The 22,474-nt window shown below is 41.1% G+C and overlaps 1 protein-coding gene and 1 long non-coding RNA gene across 2 annotated transcripts in view; one reads left to right on the top strand and one right to left on the bottom strand.

Moving 5' to 3' along the window:
• Positions 1-22,474, bottom strand: part of NHS (NHS actin remodeling regulator) — a 485,191-nt gene that overhangs the window by 164,412 nt on the left and 298,305 nt on the right. The gene's annotated exons all lie outside the window — the stretch shown is intronic.
• Positions 13,723-22,474, top strand: part of LOC138171243 (uncharacterized) — a 24,923-nt gene continuing 16,171 nt past the window's right edge. The window contains exon 1 of the long non-coding RNA XR_011170837.1: positions 13,723-19,611. This is a non-coding gene — a long non-coding RNA (uncharacterized lncRNA). The remainder of the gene's footprint in view (positions 19,612-22,474) is intronic.

Here is a 22,474-nt window from a genome sequence, read left to right as displayed (position 1 = left end):
AGCCTGTTGGTGAGACAATTGCAATCCAGAAAGATATGGACAGGCTAGAACAATGGGTCAAATGTCATAAGGACAAATGTCGTAGGTACCCTTTTCTTGGGTTCAAAAGAGAATTGCACAGAGGATGGTTGAGGTATAGCTACACAATAGTTTTTGTTTTTTTTAATGAAAAAGATCTAGAGTTTTGGTGGATTACAAGATCAATACGAATTAATGGTGTGACAAGGGAGGCAAAAAAAATCCCAAAACTAATAATGATATTAAGGTGTTTTAATAGAAGTATTATGTCTAAAGAAGGGAGGTGAGAGTCCCGTTATAATCTGCCCTGGTCAGCCCACAGATCCACATCGGAACTCTGGTCAGCACGTTTTAGGAAGCACACTGATAGGCGGTCCCTTCTAGAGGAAGGGGGCTAGGATGATGAGGGGATTCAGAAACATGGATCAGCTGAAGGAATGAGGGATGATTATGCGGCTTCTAATAATCAGAACAGATTAACACTTACACAAGTGCCAAGCATTGTGCCTACGTGCTTCACATACACGATCTCATTCATCACAATGGGAGACAGGTGCTGCACAAGAGCTAAGTGGTGCCATAGTGTCTGCAGTCAGGAAGACTCATGTTCCTGAGTTGAAATCGGGCCTCAGATACCTACTAGCTGTGTGACCCTGGACAAGTCACTTAACCCTGTTTGCCTCAGTTTCCTCATATGTAAAATAAGCTGGAGAAGAAAATGGCAAACCACTCCAGTATCTTTGTCAAGAAAACCCCAAATGGGGTCATGAAGAATTGGACACGATTCGACAATGAGATAGGTGCTATTATGACTTCCATTTTACTTCTGAAGAAACTGAGGCAAACAGTGGTGAAGGGACTTATCTAGAGACAAATGGCTAGTGTCCAAGTAGCAAAAAAAAATGGGGGAGAAGAAAAGAGGGTCATTGAGATTATCTTTTTTTTTAATGCCTTCCATCCCCAATCTTCCTCAAAACAAAACACACACACACACACACACACACACACACACACACAGTGCCTTTTAACTCAGGTCTTCCTGATTCCAGGTCAGCACTCTGTGTACTGAACCACCCAGAGAAAAATTAGAGATCGAACAGTCGTTTTTAAGTCTGTGAAGAGCAGTTATGTAAAAGAGTTTATTCTGTTTGAATCCTAGAGGACAGAATTAGGGATCACAGGAAGAGATTACGGAGAGGCAAATTTCAGCTTGATAAGAGGAAAAACTTCCAAAGATGAGATACTATCAAAAGTAGTCTCAGGAGGAAGTGAGTTCCCCAACACTGGCAGTCTGCAAGTCAAGGCTGGATAACTGGTTACTGGACATGTTGCAGAAAGGAAACTTGCTGAGTTCCTTTTAAACTTTCAGATTGCAGCTTCCTAACATTGGACAAGTCATTTTCACCTTCTAAGCCTCAAATGAGAGGGGGTGGTAATTCAGGAGAATTAATGATGAAGCATGCAACTCATCCCCTTACTGAGAGGTGATTGGCTACATTTCTAAAATGAGACACTTTCTCTGGACATGGTCACTATCGAGATTTTTTTTTTTGGTCTGACATCACTGTGACAAGGCTTTTGATTATCTTCCCTGAGTTGAGGGAGAGGGGCTGTGGCAGGGAGAGAAAATGAATGGCTGATTTGGTAATCTGACTAAAAAAAATAAATTGACATGATTGGATCTCCAAGATTTTCTATCTTCAATCTTTTGTGATTCCATAAAAGACTGGCAAAAAAAGATGAGCTAAGTCATCTGTGTCAATTATGGTTTAAGCTCCCAGTTAGGAAATCTGACTTCTACTGACATCAATTTACCCCTCAATCCTGAATTTCCTCTCAGATAAAGGGAAATTGAAAGGAGTTTAACCTACATATGTGACAGGATTGTTTTAGTTTTTAGGGTCAATGGTTAGCATCCTCTATAAATGACTGGAAAGGAGCCAGCATTTCTATTTGCTGGTCAATCAAGTCAGCAGCTTCACATAAGCCCTTGAGTTTGCTGATATCATAATCTGAGCAAGAGACAGCTCATGGGAAGCAATTATCCCAGTCACCCTAATGGGGCAAGGACAGGCATGAGGCTCTCCCATTTCCAGGTACACATTGGAAGGAACCATGGGATCCAGGAATCAAGTTGCTTTTGTAAACCATGCAAAGAACTCACCCTCTTTGGTCCCTGGAGAAATGGAGATGCAGACAACAAATCTTTTCCTTCTTGATGATTCCTAAGCAGGCCAAATCACTTTGGAGGGTGGCCAAAAGGTAATTTAATATTCACCACTGACCTGCTTTATTCCACTGGTGTTTTGGGGAAGGAAAACCCCCCAACAACCTTGAGTGATAGCTTTTCCTCGCTTTGTCTGAGCACCACCGTGACTGCTGTCCCCTGCAGCAGAGGAGCCTAAATGATTTATTCAGAGCTGTTGCTACTTTCTTGTTTCATCAGCATATTGCTGCAGAAACTTGCTGGCTGCTATTCCATGTGTTCATGGGCATATGTGAACACGTCTGAAAAATTGAAGGAGCATCTGTGCTGAGCCTAGAGCTGCAACACCATCTCGCCCTCCCCAAACACTAATACACAATACTCCCCTCCACAAACACTAATACACAATACCCCCCACCTCTGCGTTGGTTTCACACAGGTCTTATTCAATGCATCACTCACGAAATCATCAGAAAATGTGACAGGAGCAAAGATGCAGCAAGACTCTAGGATTCCCCAGGCTGGCGATTGCTTATCAGGGACCTGGGATCAGCCAACTGGAGATTATGCAGCTGCACAAGCGCCACAAAGCCCTGATGCTATCACCAGTCTGTGCCCCCAGCCCCTGGGTTCCAAGTTGCCTTTTTAAGACCTGGTCACTTACAGGGGCAGTAGAAGAGGGTTGGAGGAAAGGAAAGGAGAATTTTGCTTTAGAGAATATTAGAATCCAAGAATCATCTCAAAAAACACATTTCCCTCAAAAAGCTGAAAGCATTTTAGTTCCACATTAGAAAAACACGTACTTGGCTCTGTTCCTCTAGCGGCAAGCAACACTGTAGCAGGGAATTCAATTTAATTAGGAGACATATGGATTTTTCTCCCCTAAATCCTTTGCTCTACTCCCTCCCCTCTTCATTAACAGAAAAATACCTGGAAGTCCCACTGAATCTCAATTAAATTCCCAAATAATCAGCAACTCATCTAGCTTTACAGAAAAAAAAAAAAGTAATGATTTCTAACAGTGTCTTCCCAAAGATCTCTGGCAACTGTGTGAAAGAGGCCTTCTGATGAACCAGGATAATACAATTTTTCCCCTCTTGGAAGGCTTAGGTTCACCTTCACTCATGTCACTCTCTCGCCTACAGAAAACCTGCCTTTCTGCGGAATGGTCAAGACGCTACTCAGCAAATACTAGATGTCAGCTTAGCCAGATACCCAGAACCACAGTTGGTAATTGTGGCTGCAGGGGCAAGCATGGTGAAACATGTCTTGGGCAAGATGCATAAAAAGGCACACTCACATCAACTTTAAGAGTAAATTCAGTTTGGTTGGAGAGAAAAGCTCAGGGAAAGAACCTTAGACGTTGGAACAGAAAGTCTATCAGGAAGGGAGAACCTAGGACACTACCCTGTGGAGGAGAGGAAAAAACAGAGGAGATAAAAAGACAGAGCCAGTTCCAGGGTGATTCCATCCAGGGTGTAGCATGTTTGTTGTGCTGTTTTTCAGTTTTGTTTAACTATTTGTGACCCCATTTGGGGTTTTCTTCGCAAAGATACCATTTCCTTCTCTAGCTTGTTTAAAGATGAGGAAACTGAGGCAGACAGGCTTAAGCGACTTGTCCAGGGACACACAGTGTCTGAGGCCAAATTTGAACTCAGGAAGAGGAGTCTGTAACATATGTAAAATGAACTGGAGAAGGAAATGGCAAACTATTCCAATGTCTTTGTCAAGAAAAACCCAAATGGGGTCACAGAGTCGGACACTACTGAAACAACTGAACAACAAAAATGTCACCCTCCACTCCTTTCCCTTTCCAAGGTATATTTTCATTTTCAACAGGGATTGATACCTGCACTAAAGGGTGAAGTTCTGACTGTAGAGTTTGAAAGATTAGCCATGAAGTAACTTACCCCTTCTGCATGTCATTATAAAATAAAGGGGGGTAAATCTGACAGCCAATAAGGTTGCTTTCCATTCGAGATTCATGATTATGATTTTAGTTATACCTTTTCCTAATGTAGCCAACAAGAAGAATATTATTACACACCTGCCATTGGCATCATCCTCATGGCTTACTTTTATGAAGCATTTTAAGTGCTTTCCTCATAGCAATCCTAAGAACCAAGTGATGCAGGTATTACCACCTTCATTTAACAGGTAAGAAAATAATAAATAGCTGGCATTTACATGGCACATTAAGGCTTACTGAGGGGTCATAAGGACATGGGATTATAGATGTTGAACTGGAAAAGACCTAGATTAGTCAATGAAACAACCTGAATTTATTAAATACCTACTGAGTACCATGGGCAGCGAGGTGGCACAGTGGATATATATAATGCCAGGTTTGGAGTCAGAAAGACTCGTTTTTCTGAGTTCAAACCTGGCCTCAGACACTTACTAACTATGTGACCCTGGGTAAGTCACTTAACCCTGTATACCTCAGTTCTTCATCTGCAAAATGAGCCAGAGAAGGAAATGGCAAACCACTCCAGTATCTCTGCCAAGAAAACCCCAAATGGGGTCACAGAGAGTTGGACACTCCTGAAAACAACTATGTATCAGGCACCATGCTGAATTTTGGGGATACAAAGATAGAATAGAAAAAGGCTCTGCCCTCAAGGAGTTTATATTCTAACAGGGAAGGGGCAATGGGAAGGCAATAAGCATTTATATGGTGCCTACTATGTGTCAGCCCTTTACAACTATGATCTTCTTTGATCCTAGACCCTTGGAGGTAGGTGCTGTTATTATCCTCGTTTACAGATAAGGAAACATTAAATGACATGACCAGGGTCATGTTGCTATAAAGAGCACAAAGCTGGATTTGGACTCAGGTCTTCCTGACTCTAGGGCCAGAGTTCCATCTGCCACACTGTGTACAACATGTATACATGATACAGCAGAATACATTCAAGATGAATGCCAGATATTTCTGGCAGGGAAGGCATTAGTTGGGGAGGATCAGGAAAAAACTACATGTAGGAGGCATTTGAGGTTGTGTAACTCCTCTGGTTTGCAGATGAGGAAACTGAGGCCCAGAGAGGTAAAGAGACTTGTCAGATTCACCCAACTAGTAATCAGTCAGGCTGGATTCAAATCCTGGACTAGTCACGTAAATCATCACTGTTGAGGTAACTTAACTCTCTGACCATGAACTACTGATCTGTTATCCATGAAGAGAGTTTCTGCAGCAGGATTTTTATACTCTGATGAAATCACAGATCTATTTTTTTTTAAAGAGAGAGACAAGGGGTGGCTAGGTGACACAGTGAATAGAGCACCAGCCCTGGAGTCAAGAGGACCTGAGTTCAAATCTGGCCTCAGACACTTAACACTTACTAGCTGTGTGACTTTGGGTAAGTCATTTAACCTCAATTGTCCTGCCTTCCCCCCTCCAAAAAGCAAAAAAAAAGAGACAAGTTAATAAAGACCTTTGTAATATTTCATCCTCACTATAACACTGTGATGCAGCTATTCCAAGTATTATTATCACTACTTGGTAAAAGAAGAAACTGAAATTAAAAGGAGAAATGATTTGCCCATCATCACACAGCTAATAAGTATCAGGGACCAGATTAAAATAATTTGGGGTAGGGGGTGGAGTGATAGTGGTCATTCTAGACCACTGGGATTTCTTCCTGCTCTAAAATTCTTTGATTCTTTTGTTTTAAAATAAATTTTATTCATGCATTTTCACATTGCGGTCATTTCTGGATATCATCCCCAGTCCTCTCCCCTATAGTCAGAATTGAAATCTCCCTTGTAACAAAGCAAAAGAATTGGGCAAAAGTAATTAACAAAGTGATTGCATCTAACAGTGCTTGCAATATTCTGCCCCATGGGCCCCTGCCTAATTGCAATGGGTTTGGAGGTGTGTTTTGTTGTCTATGCTCTGGGACCATTTTTCCTCCCGGTTACTCAGAGTTCACCTTCCTTTCTACAGTCTTTTAATTTTCAGTATTTTAGTGATTATGTATATTTCCTTTCTGCTTTTACTTCCTCTAAGTTCATATAGTCTTCTGTGTGTGTTTTACATTGACCGAGATACCCACAAGACATAGCTCTGAAGAAGCATGGCTTTATCAAGCCCTAGTCAGTGCCTATGTTTTTGCTTCATTCCTGTGGAAAGTCTTATTCTATTTTAAAAATATTTCATGGCTGGTAACCATCAAATAGCAATGAATTTTTTGAAAGAGCACGCAGTGGCAGAAGGCTGAAAGGGTATGGTAGCTAGAGTTCACCAAGGACCCCAGGAATGCTGGGTCCCGACACTTGACTATTATATTAAATGAAACAGCGATAGCCTTCCCCTAGGTGCTGATCAATGAGCATTAGGTTTATTTGGTTTGGATTCCACAGATAAGAAAGTCCAGAAGAGATCCTGTTCTTACCAGCTGTAGATTCAATGCCATCATCCCTTCACAAAGATGCTGGATTTTTGCAGGACTCTAGCTTTAGAAGAGCGGAGAGCACTGAATGAAATGTCTGACTAGAAACTTTACTTGACAAGGTTGTAATGGGAGGATATTGAGAAATATTAAGTCATTTTTCTTGTTTTTGCACCAAAAATCTGAAGTAATAGAACAAAAAGTTTAAAAACTCTAGTCTCCTTTGTTTTGGGGTATTGTTACCACCACCATCACCATCATCATCATCATCTAATGCTTTAAGGTTTGCAGAATTATGTTATATGGTTTGACTTTCACAAAAACCCTTTGATGTTGGTGCTATTATTATTTTCATTTTATAGATGAGGAACTCAAGCAGAGAGAGTAAGTGACTTGCCTAGCTAGTAAGTGTCTGAAGCAGAATTTGAACTCAGGTCTTCCCGAATCCTCGGGAAGCACACAATTTTAGCACACAAACACATGAAAGTCCCAAATACCCAGACTTCCTACACACAAACAAGGTGAATTTTCTTTCTCCTCCTTTATTTTGAGTTATTTCTGTCATGTCATAAATCACAAAGAAAAGCTACTGTGACCTCCTTTAAGAGATCATGGGGGATGAGGAGCATGAAATAATACTGGAGATAATTATCCTATTTTGTCAAATAATTTGTTTCTTTTTAGGATTTTTAATCATTGAGTCTCAGAGTTGGAAGGGACCTCCAAGGTCATCTTGGCCAACTTGGACCCATATGGGAATCCTATTCCCAAGAAATGGTCAGCCAACCTCTGCTTGAAAGCCACTTATGAGGCAGAACCCACTCTCTCCTGAGGCAGACCATTCTGCTTTCAGACAGCACTCTAATTATTCAAATTTCTTACATCAAACCTAAATCTACTTCAGCACCTTTTATGCATCATTCCTAGTTCTGCCATCAAGGGCCAGACAGAGCAAAGTCTTATTCTCATTCCACATGCTTATCCTTAAAATACTCAAAGACAACTATCTTGCTTCCATCTAGGTCTTGTCCAGTTTAAATATCTCCAGTTGCTTCAATTCATTTGGGAAGCAACTTAGAACAGTAAAAAAAAAAAAAAAATGCAGTAACTCTGGAGTTAGAAAAGCTGGATTTAAATACAGTCTCTGATGCTTACTTCCTGACATAACTTGTCTAAGTTTCTTCCCTGAGTCTCAGGTCCCATTTTTCAATATTCCTAACAAATGTTCATCCTTTGCTCAAAAACTGATAGTAAGATTGAATCCATTCTCTCCTTAGGCAGCCCATTCGATTTGAGGCAGCTCTAATGTAAATTTCTCTTTTTGTAGTTGTTCAATCATTTCAGTTGATTGTGACCTGTAATAGTAATGATATTTGAAGTTCCTTTTGTACTGCTAAACTGAGAGGAACTTAGCACTTAGTAATTAATCAAGCCTCTGTTAAAGAAACAGAAGGTATGAACCCCTGTTGCTGATGTAACAGGAAGGGGTTGGCTGAAACAGGAAGGAGCTAATGCCGTGTGTGTGTGTGTGTGTGTGTGTGTGTGTGTGTGTGTGTGTGTGTGACAAATCTTCTTGAAGCAAGCTTCACGGAGGCAGAAGCTGCTGCCTGCTGGGGAGGCTGAAGAGGAAAGTCCCCCCAGGCTAGAGAGAATGATTTTGATCTTGGGAACCTGGGTAAAGTGATTTTGATTCTGGGAACCAGCTGGAGCTTCTGCTGAGGAGCTGCTGAGTCCAAGGGCCAGCCGGAGCTTCTGGGAACTTCCAGGGGCTGCCGAAGACATCCAAGTGCCAGCTGGAGCTGCCACAGACTGAGGAAGCATGACTGTGATGCTTGTACTTTGCATGAACCCATTTGTGTCTTTGATAAGCCTTAACTTCCCAGGAACATAGATTGTGAAGGATTTAAGGTGGACTGGATTCTGTGAGCTTCAGTGTGGAACAGGAAGTGTGTGGAGAACTGGACAAGGACCTGTCTGCCTTTGAACCCAGGTGACAGTTTGGTGAATCCAGGTAGGACCTGGGACCATGGAAGGGGATCCATGGAATCTGAGAGACCACCCCGAGTCAAGCTGAAAGAAGACTTTACTTGGACACTGTGTACTGACTGAGAAATTGTAATTTACTAGTTACCTAGGGGTGGAAGGCTTGTGTATTTTCTGATGATTGAATAGTGAATGATGACTGAATAGCAATCTTTTTGTAACTTGGTGTGCCCCATGAGTGGAGAACTTTCACTATTGTACTTTGTGTCCCTTAAGGAGGCTTACCTCCTTAAGGATGATTGAATGATTGAGTGGAGTGAATGATTGAGTTACTAAATGATTGTTCTTTGTTCAAAACTTTGTGACCAGTGTGGTGAAAACTATGTGGCCATTTTAGTGATAAGCTGTTGTGAATGCTGTATTTTCTGTGATAAGTTGTAACATTGTGAATGCAGTACCTTGATTTTCTGTGAATGTTTTGCGCTGATTTGTTATTTAATAGAGTGTTCACTATACTGTGTAATCAGAACCTTGAAAAGTTGTTCATAGCAGCATTCTTCTGAAAAGCTGCTCATGCTTGGTTTTACATGACCCCATTTGCGGTTTTCTTGGAAAAGATACTGGAGTGGTTTGCCATTTCCTTCTCCAGCTCATTTTACAGATGAGGCAAATAGGATTAAGTGACTTGCCCAGGGTCACATGGCTAGAAGTATCTGAGGCCAGATTTGAACTTAGGAAGATGAGTCTTCTTGACTCTAGGCCCAGCACTCTATTCACTGCACCACTTAGCTACCGAAGTTTTTCCTTATACAACAAGCCTAAAATTTTCTCTGTAACTTCTACCCATTTCTTTGGCTTGCCTCACCTTGGTGTGCCCCATGAGTGAAGAACTTTGACTATTGTACTTTGTGTCCCTTAAGGCAAGCCTCCTTAAGGATGATTGAATGATTGAGTTGATTAGAGATTAGCACAGTCTCTGGCACAAAGCAGATGCTTAAAAAAATGCTAGTTGACTTGGATCTTTTCTAGCTCATAGATTTTATGATTTGAAGAAACTATTAATGGTAAGGAGAATATTTTTTTAAAGCATCCCTTTTCCCTTTCACTATGTCCCCTTCCAGTGATATGAACTTCAACACTGGGACATATTTCCAAGTATCTGGCCAACAGAGAATGTTGTCTTCAGCTGTAATTGCACCATGATTGTTCACAGACAGACTCGTGTCCAGTTCCTTTGGTGGAAGCAATATTTTTCTTCCTTTAAGGCTCAACTAAGGGTTGCTTTCCCTTCCCTGATCCACCCCAGTTATTAGTGCTTTCTCTTGATTCTCCTTCTACTGTAGCAATCTATAAGAATATGGACCCGGACCAAAACCCTGTTACGTGTACACATTGCTGTCTTTGAAGGCCAAGCCTATTTTATTTGTCTTTGCATACCCAGTAATTAACAATGTCTGGCACAAACTGGGCATCTAAGATCTGCCAGTTACATTAGAATTCACTGCCATGTCATTTCTAGAATGTGAAAAGGCAATATAGGAAATCTCTGCTGAGGTGCAAATATCAGAGCACACCTTGACTATGGAACTCAAAGGCAAATAAGGAAGTTTATACAAATAAGGTAGGTATGACATAGTGGAAAGACTGTGGGATTTGGAATCAGTAGATATGGGTTCAAGTCTCAGCCCTGTTAATAGCTCACAAAACATTGGGCCCTTCATTTCACTTCTCTGGGACCTCAGTTTCCTAATTCATAAAATGAGACGATTGAATTGTTATGCCTGTCAGTTCCCTTTTTAGCTCCAAATTGGCAATCCTATTTCAAAGAAGCCATTGTTCCAGATTGAAGTATCTTAAAAAAAAAACCACCACCAAAAAGAAGACAATGAAATAAAATAATCTGCAAAAGACTTCGCAATTCTGAAGCGCTATAGAAATGCCATTAGCGTGGTTGTTACTCCTAGAACAAAACACAGACAAACATGATAGCACTGGAATCTACAGCTTGAACTTATTATATACTTAAAAAAAAGAAAACCAAGCTATAAATAATAGAGACCTACAATGTCATGTAGAATCTTTTCCTGACCTACTATATTTATGCAAATGTCCAGACTATTTGATGCTTAAGTTTAGAATAAAAATAACATTTTTTTTTTTAAAGAGAAGGGCACAAGGAAGTGTCAAATGGATGTTTTTCAAACCTGAGGAGCTCCAAGTACTGGAAAAAAGTGTGGTCTTCAGGTCAACTGCAAAATTGATTAACCCGTGGTTAGACTAGAACACAGTAACAAAAACTTTTTACTTAAAGTCCCAACTGAATTCTCAAAGGTGATGCTAGGATCTATGGATGCCAAAAGCTTATGTAGGTGGTGCAGTGGATAGACTGCTGGTTCTGGAGTCAGGAGGACCTGAGTTCAAATCCAGTCCCAGATATTTACTAGCTGTTTGACCCTGGACAAAGTCGCTTCACCTCTGTTTGCCTCAATTTGCTCATCTGTAACATGGGCACAATAATAGCAACTACCTCACAGAGTTGTTGTGAGGATCAAATGAGATCATTGCAAAGCACTTGGCACAGAGGAAGCATTACACAAATGTTAGCTAATATAGCTGTTATTATTATCAGAGGTCATCATTCTGGAAAGATGGGATTCTGAAGGGAGGGAAAAAATCCAACAAGCCACCTCATTGGTGATTTAGCCCAGAGCAACCCCGATATTGTGCCTGGAGTAATGGGCGGCAAGAGCAAGGAGGAGTCCAACTAAGGCAGCGATGAAAGGATGGCGAGAAAGCTAGAAGAATGCGCTCAGCCAATGCTGGGGCTGATTTTTTTAGTTTAGGGTTGTTTTTTGATAAGAATAAAACCTCTTCTCAAAGGGTGAGGAAACCCCTTTTGACACCTGGGACCTAATATAAGCTTCATTCCCAAGGCACACTCCAACATTTCCAGGTCAGCAGAGAGCTCCTGCATTACTTTTTCAAACGCTGACATATATGTAGGTTCTTAAGGGTTCTGAAGCCCTACCTACATTGTCTTTATTCTCTTTTTATATTTTCTCTCTTTTTATTTTTGAGTTTACATCATTCATTTCCACAAGATTTTGAGTTACAAATTTTCTCCCTGTTTTTCCCCTACCCACCACCCCAAAGGAGCGATCCCACGGAATATCCCCTCCCCCAATCTGCTCTCTCCCATGAATGCCCCCATTTCCCCTTTGACTTTCCAGTAGGGCATGGTGGATCTCTTTGCCCCAGTGCCTGTATATCTCATTTCCCAGTTACATGTAAAATATTAATAATAATATATGTATATATTTTTAAACATTTGACTTTAAAACTTTGGATTCCAGATTCTTTCCCTTCCTCTCTTGTCACCCACCCTCACTGGGAAGATAAGCAATTCAATATAGGTTGTACATATGTACCTATGCAAAACATCTCCATAGTGGATATATTGTGAAAGACTGACTCTATTTCCCTCCCTCCTATCCCACCTCCCCACTTGTTCTTTTCTCTACCTTGACCCTGTCCCTTTTCAAAAGTGGGTGCTTCCAACCTCTATTGATTCTCATTAGAACCCCCTGGAGTAAGCATTGTAAATATTATTATCTCCATTTTACAGCTAGGAAAACAGATATTTGGAGTTGTTCGTTTATTTTCCCACACTCATACACCTAGTAAATGTTGGAGGTAGGATTTGAATACAGGTCTTCCTATCAGCATGGCTATTCAGCATTCCTATTCATATTCCATATTCCTATCCAGCAGGTGGCACTCCCTCTGTAGACAAACAAACAGCAAAATGAATGATAGAGACAATTACTACTGTTCCATTAAGTGCCTACTATGTGCCAGGGGGAGGGAGCTGGTACTCAGTCTTGCCAGAAAAGGAGCAGCAGCCCCAGAATGGACAAGATGTAACAGATTTTGCCGGACGCCTTTCTTTTCCCTCTTGGATTTATAGATTAGGCTGTGTGATTGCCAGAGGTTTGGTGAGGAGGGAAGGGCTGATACAGTTGTAGGAACCTATCTTCAACATCAGAGCCTTTCTCTAGTTATTAGAAGTCTATCCCTGGTGCCTTGTGCCTTGCCATCCTCATCTCCCTGCAGCGGAAGTGGGAGGCACAATCTACCCATCACATCAGGAGCTTTAGCACATCTGCATGAATCTCCAGAAAGATCTAACTCAGCCCTTACGAAGCTGTACCTGAGAAGTCTGTCCCTTCCCCAGGTGCAAGCACACACTCATCCTGTCCTCCTGCCCACCCCCATATAGCAAGGAACATAAAGGAAAGAGAGCCAGCAGTCTTTCCCGAGGATCACATGCTTGCTCCATAGTAAATGCTGAGTAAAGGCTGAATGGATTGACAGATTGATTGGCATCTCCTGACTCCCTTCAAGATAACTCAAATCCCACCTTCTACAAGAGGTCTTTTGGGGTCTCTCAAACTTCCTACCTCCCGGTTCTTTCTGGGATCGCCTTCTATTCTGTAGATATTGTGCCTGTTGTCTCCTCGAAAAGCTTGTGAACGTTCGGGGGCTGGGATTGCCTTTTCGGCTTTCCTTATACACCAGCTCCCAGTGCAGGGCCTGGCACACAGTGGGCTTTTAAATGCTTATTGACTTAATGGTGTCATTATTATCTGATTCTTTGTTCTTTGGGATTGACTCAGTGTGCTGAAACCCTTGAAAGCCCTCTGCTCCACCCTGGGCCTTGGCTCCCCAGACTCCAACCACTGCTTTTCTGATATACCATACCGGCTAAGCAGACTCAGTCATGGTTGGCCCAGCCTTGCTGGCTGCTGGAGAAATTACATTCTACACCAATCCTGGAAGACTGCATGTCTTTTTTTTTTTTTTTACCTCCTTAACAGTATCCATTGGTTCAATCTTTGGAGTAGAAAATTGTGAAACCTGGGACAGTGGGGTACTCAAAACCTACAGGTGGAAACAATACCAGAATTGGCTCCCCTGTTTGGTGGCCAGGACGCTCAGACTGAGTGTCTCCTTTTTACCTTTTTATTCAGATCTCTCTCTCTCTCTCTCTCTCTCTCTCTCTCTCTCTCTCTCTCTCTTTCTCTCTCTCTCTCTCTCTCTCTCTCTCTCTCTCTCCCCCCCCCCTTCTTTCTCCTCTCCCTTTGGTGAAGAAGGCATGCTTTGGAAGCCATTGAGGGTAGCCAAAGTACTCTTGAGAAGACAATCTTCATGATAACAACAACACAAAAGCAATTTGACCTTTGGAGCCACTCATCAGTGGATACACCAGCCAGGGCACAACCAGTTCTCCTTCCTCCCACAGTTTGAGATCTCTCTCCTCTGCTCTCAGCTCTTGTTTTGTCCGAAATAAATATAAGAAGGAAAACAATCATGACGGAGTCAGCCTGTGAAAGGTTAAGTGATTTGCCCAGGGCCACTCAGCTAGTAAGTACCCAAGGTGGGATTTGAACTCATGTCTTTTCTGACCCCCATAGCCAGTGCTTTGTCCCCTGGAATAAGGCAAGAATAGCAATGGTACTTGCGTTTGAAATGAAAACAAATTCTGGCCTCTGAAAGTGGGTGGCCAATGTGTTTGTTTTTATTTGTAGCTGAACAGCTGTGACCTGCCGAATTTCAATATGGGCCACACACACAAAAAACAATTACTATTTTCTTTTGAGGCATGGGTAGCAATTTTATCAGGTGCTGCAGTTCTCTGGAATTGGCCCTTGGATGGCACCCTGAGGGCCTTGCACAATTTGTTTGAACTGGATTAGCCTTGGCCACTTTCACCCACAATCCTAACAGGTTGCTATTCATGGGAAGACACCCAGTTTTGCCCCCTCACATTTCCATGATGAAGCAAAGGTTTGAGGATATCACAAAAGCACAGAGATTGAGGGTTAGGGCAATGATTGAAAAGACTTTCTCAGTAACTACATTCCTAGAATAGAAGGGATAGACTTGGATAATCTATTGATAATAAAGGCAAGTGCTGCTAGAGAAAGTTCTAAAACTGGATGAAGTTGCCAGAGGTGGGACTGAAGCATTCTGGGCCCCTCCGTGCCCATCTCATCCTAATCCAGAGTTATGTGGGTGTTAGGTTGCCAGTAAAAAGCTCTTGTCTAAACGCATTTGCTCCTAATAGACAAGGCAAGGAAGCTAGTGTTGAGTGGGGCCATCACCTGTTCTTCCAAATGCGGTGAGACCTCGGCAGTTAGGTGAGGCAATGAATAGTGTAGAGCTTGGAATCAGGAGGACCTTAGTTCAAATCCTGCCTTAGACACTTCGTAGCTGTGTTACCCTGGGCAAGTCTTACCCTCTTTGTGCCTCAATTTCCTCATGCTTAAAATTGGGATTCAGACCACCTACCTCCCAGGACTGCTGTGAAGATCAAATGAGTCAGCACATATGCGTCCTTGGCAAACTTCAAAGCACTCTGTAAGTACTAACTACTTTAAAAAATGTTCATTAGTTTATCTATTTATTTATTCATTCATCTATTACTTATTTGTTCTATTCATCTACTAATCCATTCCTCTATTCATCTACCTGTTTTTATCTATCCATTTTGTGTGTGTGTGTGTGTGTGTGTGTCTGGATATAAAGATTACTTGAAGAGGGGCGGCTAGGTGGCACAGTGAATAGAGCACCGGCCCTGGAGTCAGGAGGACCTGAGTTCAAATCTGACCTCAGACACAACACTCACACAAAAACAACTAGCTGTGTGACTTTGGGCAAGTCACTTAACACCAATTGCCCTCCAAAAAGAAAAAAAAAAGATTACTTGAAGAGGCCTATATTTTGGAAGGAGAAAGAAAGAGGTTCTTGACAGAGAAAGGGGTATCCTTTGCCAGAGTGGAACACTATCTTGCCTGCCAGACAAACCCTGAATGCTTATTGGAGATGGCAAAGGCCGAGAGAGGCCGGTGGGAAGTCAGTCTGAGGAGCATCAGTATGGAAGCATTACTCATTGAGTTTGGATTCCAGACACCAGAAAGGACAGGAACACACAAGATTAACTTTCCACGGAGGGAAAGTCATGGCTGATGGAGTAAAGGTAATTCTTGCCCCAAGTGGTGGCACAGATCTCTAGGGCAATGCTAAAAAACCCTTCCCTTCCGACGACTGCCCAAGGAGAGGGTTATCTTTCTGTGTGAGTCAGTTTACTGTTCTGCCTTAACTCTATACCTTGTTGTTTAATTATAGGCCTTGATTAGTGTCTATAGAGAGTATTATACTGCTAGAGGCTTGAGCCATGATTTGCATAATTGATCACCCAAAATACCCTACAACTAACCTAGGAAAAGTCGTATTTCCAGCTCCAGACTGCAGGGGAACTCTGATTAGCCTCTTTTTCCAATCTGATCTTTCAGTTTACCCCCACATAAACCATTCTCTGCAGCAGTCAAAGCAGCATTCCCTGTGTGTTGCCTCTCCTGAAACTTTGTCTTTCCCCGTTTCCTCCAGCCCTCGGATAGCATTCCTTGCCCATCTATACTCTTCATAAAGGTATTTAATTATGTTCGGCCAGGGCAATCTTTTGTATTGGGTGTTGTTATTTAGGTCCTAGAATGAAAGTCAATCAGCTTTTCATGTATCTCAAGGGCTGGGACTCTGTGTTCCATGCCATTGTATCTCTGTGACCCTGATGCCCAAAAGAGATACTTTCTAAATGCCTGTTGACTGAATGGATGTGCCAAGGCAATTGTATATTTTTGTAGAGTACTTAATCTGCTGAAACACAATCTGCTTACTTGGAATGAGCTGTCAGTCAATCAGCTAGCATTTATTAAGCACCTACTATGTGCCAGGTGATGTTAAGCACTGAGGACACAGATAAAGATCAAAAACAGTCTTTGCTCTCACGAAGCTCACAATTTGCCAATGTGGTTTTCCAATTAGAATCATTAATGAGTTGAGCCCCATCCCAAGTCAGCGAATTACCAAGATTATTATCCCTGTTTCATAGATTAAGGAGGTAACTCACATCAGAACTGGAACCTTTGGTAGCTGCTTTCCATATATAGTTTCCAGAGCTTCTGTGAGATCTCTTAGCCAGTTGAAGGCTCAGAATTAAGTGGTAGAAATAAGTTGCTATGAAAAGCAAGGAAGTAATTTTGTAATTTCTCTCTTTTCTGGAGAGGTAATTAATAGATGTTGTTTTATTCTATATGTATTTCATTTTTGTCTTTATATTGTCAGTACCTAACAAAGTGCTTGACATTATAATTATTTAAAACTTTAAAAAATCTCATTGATGAAGTGATTTAATCTGGCATAATGGAATGGTTCCCCTACAACATAATTTAATGACAATAACACTGCATTTGGGGTCAGAGGACTTGGGTTCAAATCTTGGCTCTTCTTTTTCACTACATGCATAATCCCAGGCAAATAATTTAACTTCTCAGGTCCTTACTTTCTATATCTGTGAAATGAATGGCTTCAATTAGATGAACATCACTAAGAACTTTTCCAGTTCTATAAATTCTATGGACCTGTGATTTGCCAGAAGGAAATCTTGTTTACAAACTCTAATGGTTTTCTGACTCAACCAGTGTCAAACTGAGAAATATCCCTTCTATTCTCTACAAACACCTCACAGCAATCTTATTCTCCAGTTTCTGCCCAGGATCTGAGGAGTCTCATGATTTGGCAATATGGAGCAGGAGAATATAAGTATTTCTGTCCTCCAGGCATCTATATTCCCCATAAGGAAGAAATGCCATTCAACGTTCCTCAGTCCCTTCTTCAATTTCAATCACATTGAACTCCCCCTTTGCCCCTTCTCCCAGTATCCAGGCATTTCAGAATTTCATCCTGTAAGCTCCAAATGTTCATTCTTCATTTGAGTAGAGCCTTCATCCTACAGAATGCCATTCCCACCGGGCGTCTCAAGCCTCCCTCTCTTTTTGGCTGTGGCTACATGTCTTTACTCTCCATTCCCCTGGGTAGGTCACTTTACTGAGGTGATCAGCTTTCACTGCATTACTGCCCATGGTTGCAATTACTCGGAATAAAAGGCTGCTCCAAAGTAAATAACCACAGCACTCATGCTTGCTGGCATGAACACAGGATTCAAGGATTCTCAAGGGACACTGGTTGCACCTATTTGAAATCTAACATTCTAAATGCCCTTCAGCTTCCAAGCATGTAACCAGAATGATGCATGTAAGTCTGAAAGGTTTCAGGGTATGTGTTGGGGGCGGGAGAAGATCCTCAATTCCCTCTCACATGTAAACAAGCCTAAATGAGAGACAGAGGACATGGCAGCCTGATGCTAAAAGGTGTTATGATCATTGGATTGAAATTTTTTTTATTTTTGAGACTAGGTCTTCCTATCTTACCCAAGATGGAGGTGCCATTCAGCACCCAATCCCATTACTGATTGGCACAAAGACTTAAATCTGCTCCCCGAGACTTACCATAATTGGGCTGGATTTAGTAAGGATATTACCAGCTTTGGCTCTTTCGGTAGCAGGGATTACAGGCAAGAGCCAACATACCCAGTAGACTTTAGGGTTAGAATTGGAACCTTAGCCATCATCCAGTGTAACACCTTCATTTTACAGATGAGGAAACTGAGGCCTAGACAGTGATCAAAGGTCACACTGGTAGTAAAAATCAGGGCTGGGGCTTGAATCCAGTTGCTCTATTTCCAAATCCAGTACTCTTTCTGCCACACAAATTTAGTGGGGGAAAAAAACAGCTCAATTACATAGAGACCAAAAAGGCTTAAACAAGTGATTTAATTTTTTCCTTTTAAACTTCTTGTGGTGCTGTTGCCCGCCACGATCCCCCCTCCTTTCTTCTTTCTCTCTTGTTTTTCTGGTGGACACCAACATCAGATATTGATTTAAAAGAGCAATTCCATTTAAATGTGCTAGAGTTTTTACAAAGGAATGTTCTATTGATAGCTTTTGTTTTTACATTGGCTAAATTTCTCTCTCTAACTCTCCCTCTCCCTCCCCCAGACAGCCACAGCTGTCATAAGTTTAAAAATGTAAAGTTAGCAAAGGGAACCTTCCTTCTTATTTGAGAGAGCTTCTGACATCCTGCACTGAAGCACTCACTCAAAGGATTTTTATTAATTATGTCAACCTTAGTCCAAGTCTATACGTTCAAAGTCTGTCTGTCTTCCAAAGGCAACATTCAAAGAGCCAACATTTTCCTTATATAGGGATAAGACCCCAGGATGAACAAAAGCACATAAATATTCATGGTTCCGCCAAGACGCGCATATATGCCCATAGATAAATACAAGTTTATAAGTGTCTAGATCTTCTGGTGAAAGTTGCTATCCAAGCACAAAGTATTATTAGATTTGCCTGAACGAGGTGGAGGGAGACAGGAATCTGGGGGAGAATCCAAGAATTAATGATGTGTATTTGGTTGTAACTGTGCCCAGAGATTTCTCATAATGGGTGCATTGTACTAACTTCAAAAAGCCATAATGATTAAATATTCCAATCACCTCTGCAGCATCTCCTCCTAAACAGAGCCTAAAAGATAGTTTCAAGGGAAAGAAGTATGTCAACACCAGCTCCCCACAAATAAGGACACCGAGACCACCCTCTGAAAGGTTATTTGTATAATGAAGTAATTGTTGAATGACAGACGGCCTGGTATGTCAGCAAGTCTGAAAGGCCAGAGTTTATGTAGCTTGGTAACAGTGGCCTGCACATGTTCTTTACATTTGGGAGCAGATGGAAGCTATGACTCCCATCATAGATGAAGGATGCCTTTCACCCAATGGCCACAAGGGATAAGCTCCTTCTCTGAGCTTTTTCATCTCAGTGCAAGTGCTTGGTCGGGTGCTGCTGAGTTTAGACACTGGAATCGGACTCACTGCATGATGAGGAGGAAAAGAATGTGCCCGTTTCAAAAACCTAAAGTGTCTTTATTCTGTTGATCCATGGTTTTAAAGAGAAAACCTGAACATTTCAGGGTAATTGTTATATCTGATGTTTTGACAATACCAGCCAACACCAGCATTATCAACATGGCGGAATATCCTAAAGATATGAACAGGTAAGTCTTTGTGAGAATAAACCCATGCTATATATAATATTATATATATATGAAAGACACCAGTCTGAATAATTAGATAATAAACTAATAATTAGAGAAATATAAATTAGGACAATCTGGGGTTCTATTTCACACCTATCAGATTGGTAAAGATGACCAACAGAAAATGAGAAATGTTAGGCGGGCTATGGGAAAACAGATTCATCGATGTGCTGTTGGTGGAAACTAATTATTTGGAAAAGCATTTGGCATTATGCACAAATGTACTAAAGAGCACATGCCCTTTGACCCAGTTACAACACAATCCCAAAAAGAGAGAAAAAGATCCTATATACATATATATATATATATATATATCAAAAGATACTATATATAAAAATATTTATAGCAGCGCTTTTTATGGTGGCAAAAAACAGAGGAAAACTAAGTGATGCTCATCATTTGGGGATGGCTGAACAAACTGAGGTATATGAATATAATGGAAAACTGTTGTGCTATAAGCGATGAGGGAGAAGATGATTTCAGACACTTATATGAACTGATGCGGAGTGACTCGAGCAGAGCCAGAAGAGCCATCTATACTAAAACATCAGCATAAAAATGAACAATTTTGAATGACTTAACTAATCGATGCAATGATCAACCACGATTCCAGAGGACTGCTAACGGATGCTGTCCACCTCATGACAGAGAGGTCATGGACTACAGACATGACCACAGTGGGGACATACTTTGCTTGACTATACTTATGTGATTCAGGGGTTCTTTTTTTCTTCTTCTTTCTTTCAAAAAGGTAGAGAAAGGTATGAGGAAGAAAAAAATTAGATGCTTAATACTTGAAAAAATAAAATCTCCCTCTGTCTCATCTGTAATAGAGTGCTGGACTTGAAGTCTGGAGGCCCTGAGTTCAGATCTTGCCTGTGACACTAACTAGCTGGTTTGGCCCTTGGAAAGTCATTTTGTTTCTCTAGGTCTCAGATCTCTCTTCTGTAAAATGGGAACAATAATACTTGGAATAGCTCTCCCTACAGGGTAGTTGGGTGACTTAAATGAGATACTGTATATGAGAGACTTTATAAAAGTTAATGGGCTACAAAATACCAGCTATTATTATTACCAAAAGAGCATTGTTGAGATATCAATTCAAAATCTGAGTTTCCTTTCTTGGGTAAGTACTTCTGTATTTTCCTACTGGTTTTATTACTTGTGCTATAGACGAAATGCCCAGGGCATTGATTTAGAATACATGCCTCATTTTCATTTGCTCAGAAAAGGTTTTTTGGCCTAAAATTTTTCAATCGTCTAACTCATCCTTGTAATAAAATTCAACAGAAAACCTGAACAACAAAAAAAAGGAATTCAACCCTTTCTGAGTTGGAATACATTCTTCTTTATGTTATGACAGAAAGTTCACTTATTCCTGACCATTCAAAGGCAGCTAAGGAAGAATAAACTTCAAACTGGCTTTGATCTGGCAGAAGAGAAGGAGCTGGGAACATATGAAAAATACATGGCCTTAGAGTCAGGAGGACCTGAGTTCAAATCTGAGCTCAGACACCTGACACACTTATTAGCTGTGTGAACTTGGGCAAGTCACTTAACCCCAATTACCTTGCCTGCCCCCCTCCAAAAAAAAAAGTACATGGGTAGAGTGATGGATGTGGACTCCAGAAGACCTGGGTTTGAATCATCTCAGATATAATTTGTAAGCTACTCAACTACTCTAAAACCCAGTTTTTTCACCTGCAAAGCAGGAATAATAATCTCTAATTCACTTACCTCACACAGGACCAAATGAGAAGATTCATGAAAAGGTCTTTGTAAACTTTAAAGCATCATGTATCTGTTAACTTTATTCTCATTCTTTTTATCTTATATTGTTGTTATCCCAATGCCACATATGATTACAAAAAACAAACAAACAAGCCAGTTAACACATGGAAACAAAACTTTTGTTCATCCTGGAGCTGTAGGACACTTGAAACACTGGAATTACTGTGACTCTTTAAACATCAAAGCTTGTTTTTATTCATATATTTGAGAAAAATAGAAAACCAGAAGAGAAAAGCTAATTTTCATGTCTAGTTACTAGGGCCTTTGTGAGTTTTCTCAGCAATCAGGGCTCTGAATTCTGTAGTCAAAAGTTTATAAGGAAAAAATAAAGCCACCTGTTTACATCATTGATTTTTTTCATATAACAGATCATGCCACATCCAACACCAGCTGCTGACCCTCTATGCTGACTCGCCCTGCAATTCACGTAGATCTTTTCACGGAGTCACAGGATATCAGTGCTAAAAAGAAATTTAGGGCTATTCATAGATTTAGAGCTAGAAGAGGTCTGGAAGGGTTATCTACTTCAGCCTCTCATTTTACCAGTCTTCAGCTTGATTACCTTTTGTACCTTCTCTGTAGTTTCTTGAACCCCATCTTTACTGTCTGTGTTTAGGAGCTGCCAGCTTCTTTTTTGGAAATGATATTTTTGTGTTGATAAACTAGGCCATCTTTTGTCTTATTTCTTACTTAGCCCTTAGGCATTGAATGGGCATTGTCTCAGACAAACTGAGACCTGGAAAAGACTTTAATTTAGAAAGCCCGAGGTCACTCACTGTATCCCAGGTCATCATCAATTGTCTTGATTTTTTCTTGCCACTGGACTTTGATGACTCTGCAGAACAGAGTGAGGCTGATGACTCTGCACAGCTCAGCCTCACTTCAGTCTAATATAAGACAGCACACTCATGATGCTATTGGTCCTCTTCAAGAATGAAGGATGAAAAACAGTAACAGGAGGAGGAGGAGGAAGAGGAGGGAGAGGAGGAGGAGGAAGAGGAGGGAGGGGAGGAGGAGGAAGAGGAGGGAG

This window comes from Petaurus breviceps, unplaced genomic scaffold (assembly GCF_028583685.1).
Source record: "Petaurus breviceps papuanus isolate PSGF00001 unplaced genomic scaffold, PetGlider_PUasm1.0 419, whole genome shotgun sequence".
Taxonomy (NCBI): Eukaryota; Metazoa; Chordata; class Mammalia; order Diprotodontia; family Petauridae; genus Petaurus; species Petaurus breviceps.
Note: the sequence above shows the minus strand (reverse complement) of the source record. Positions and strands in the feature narration are given on the sequence as shown.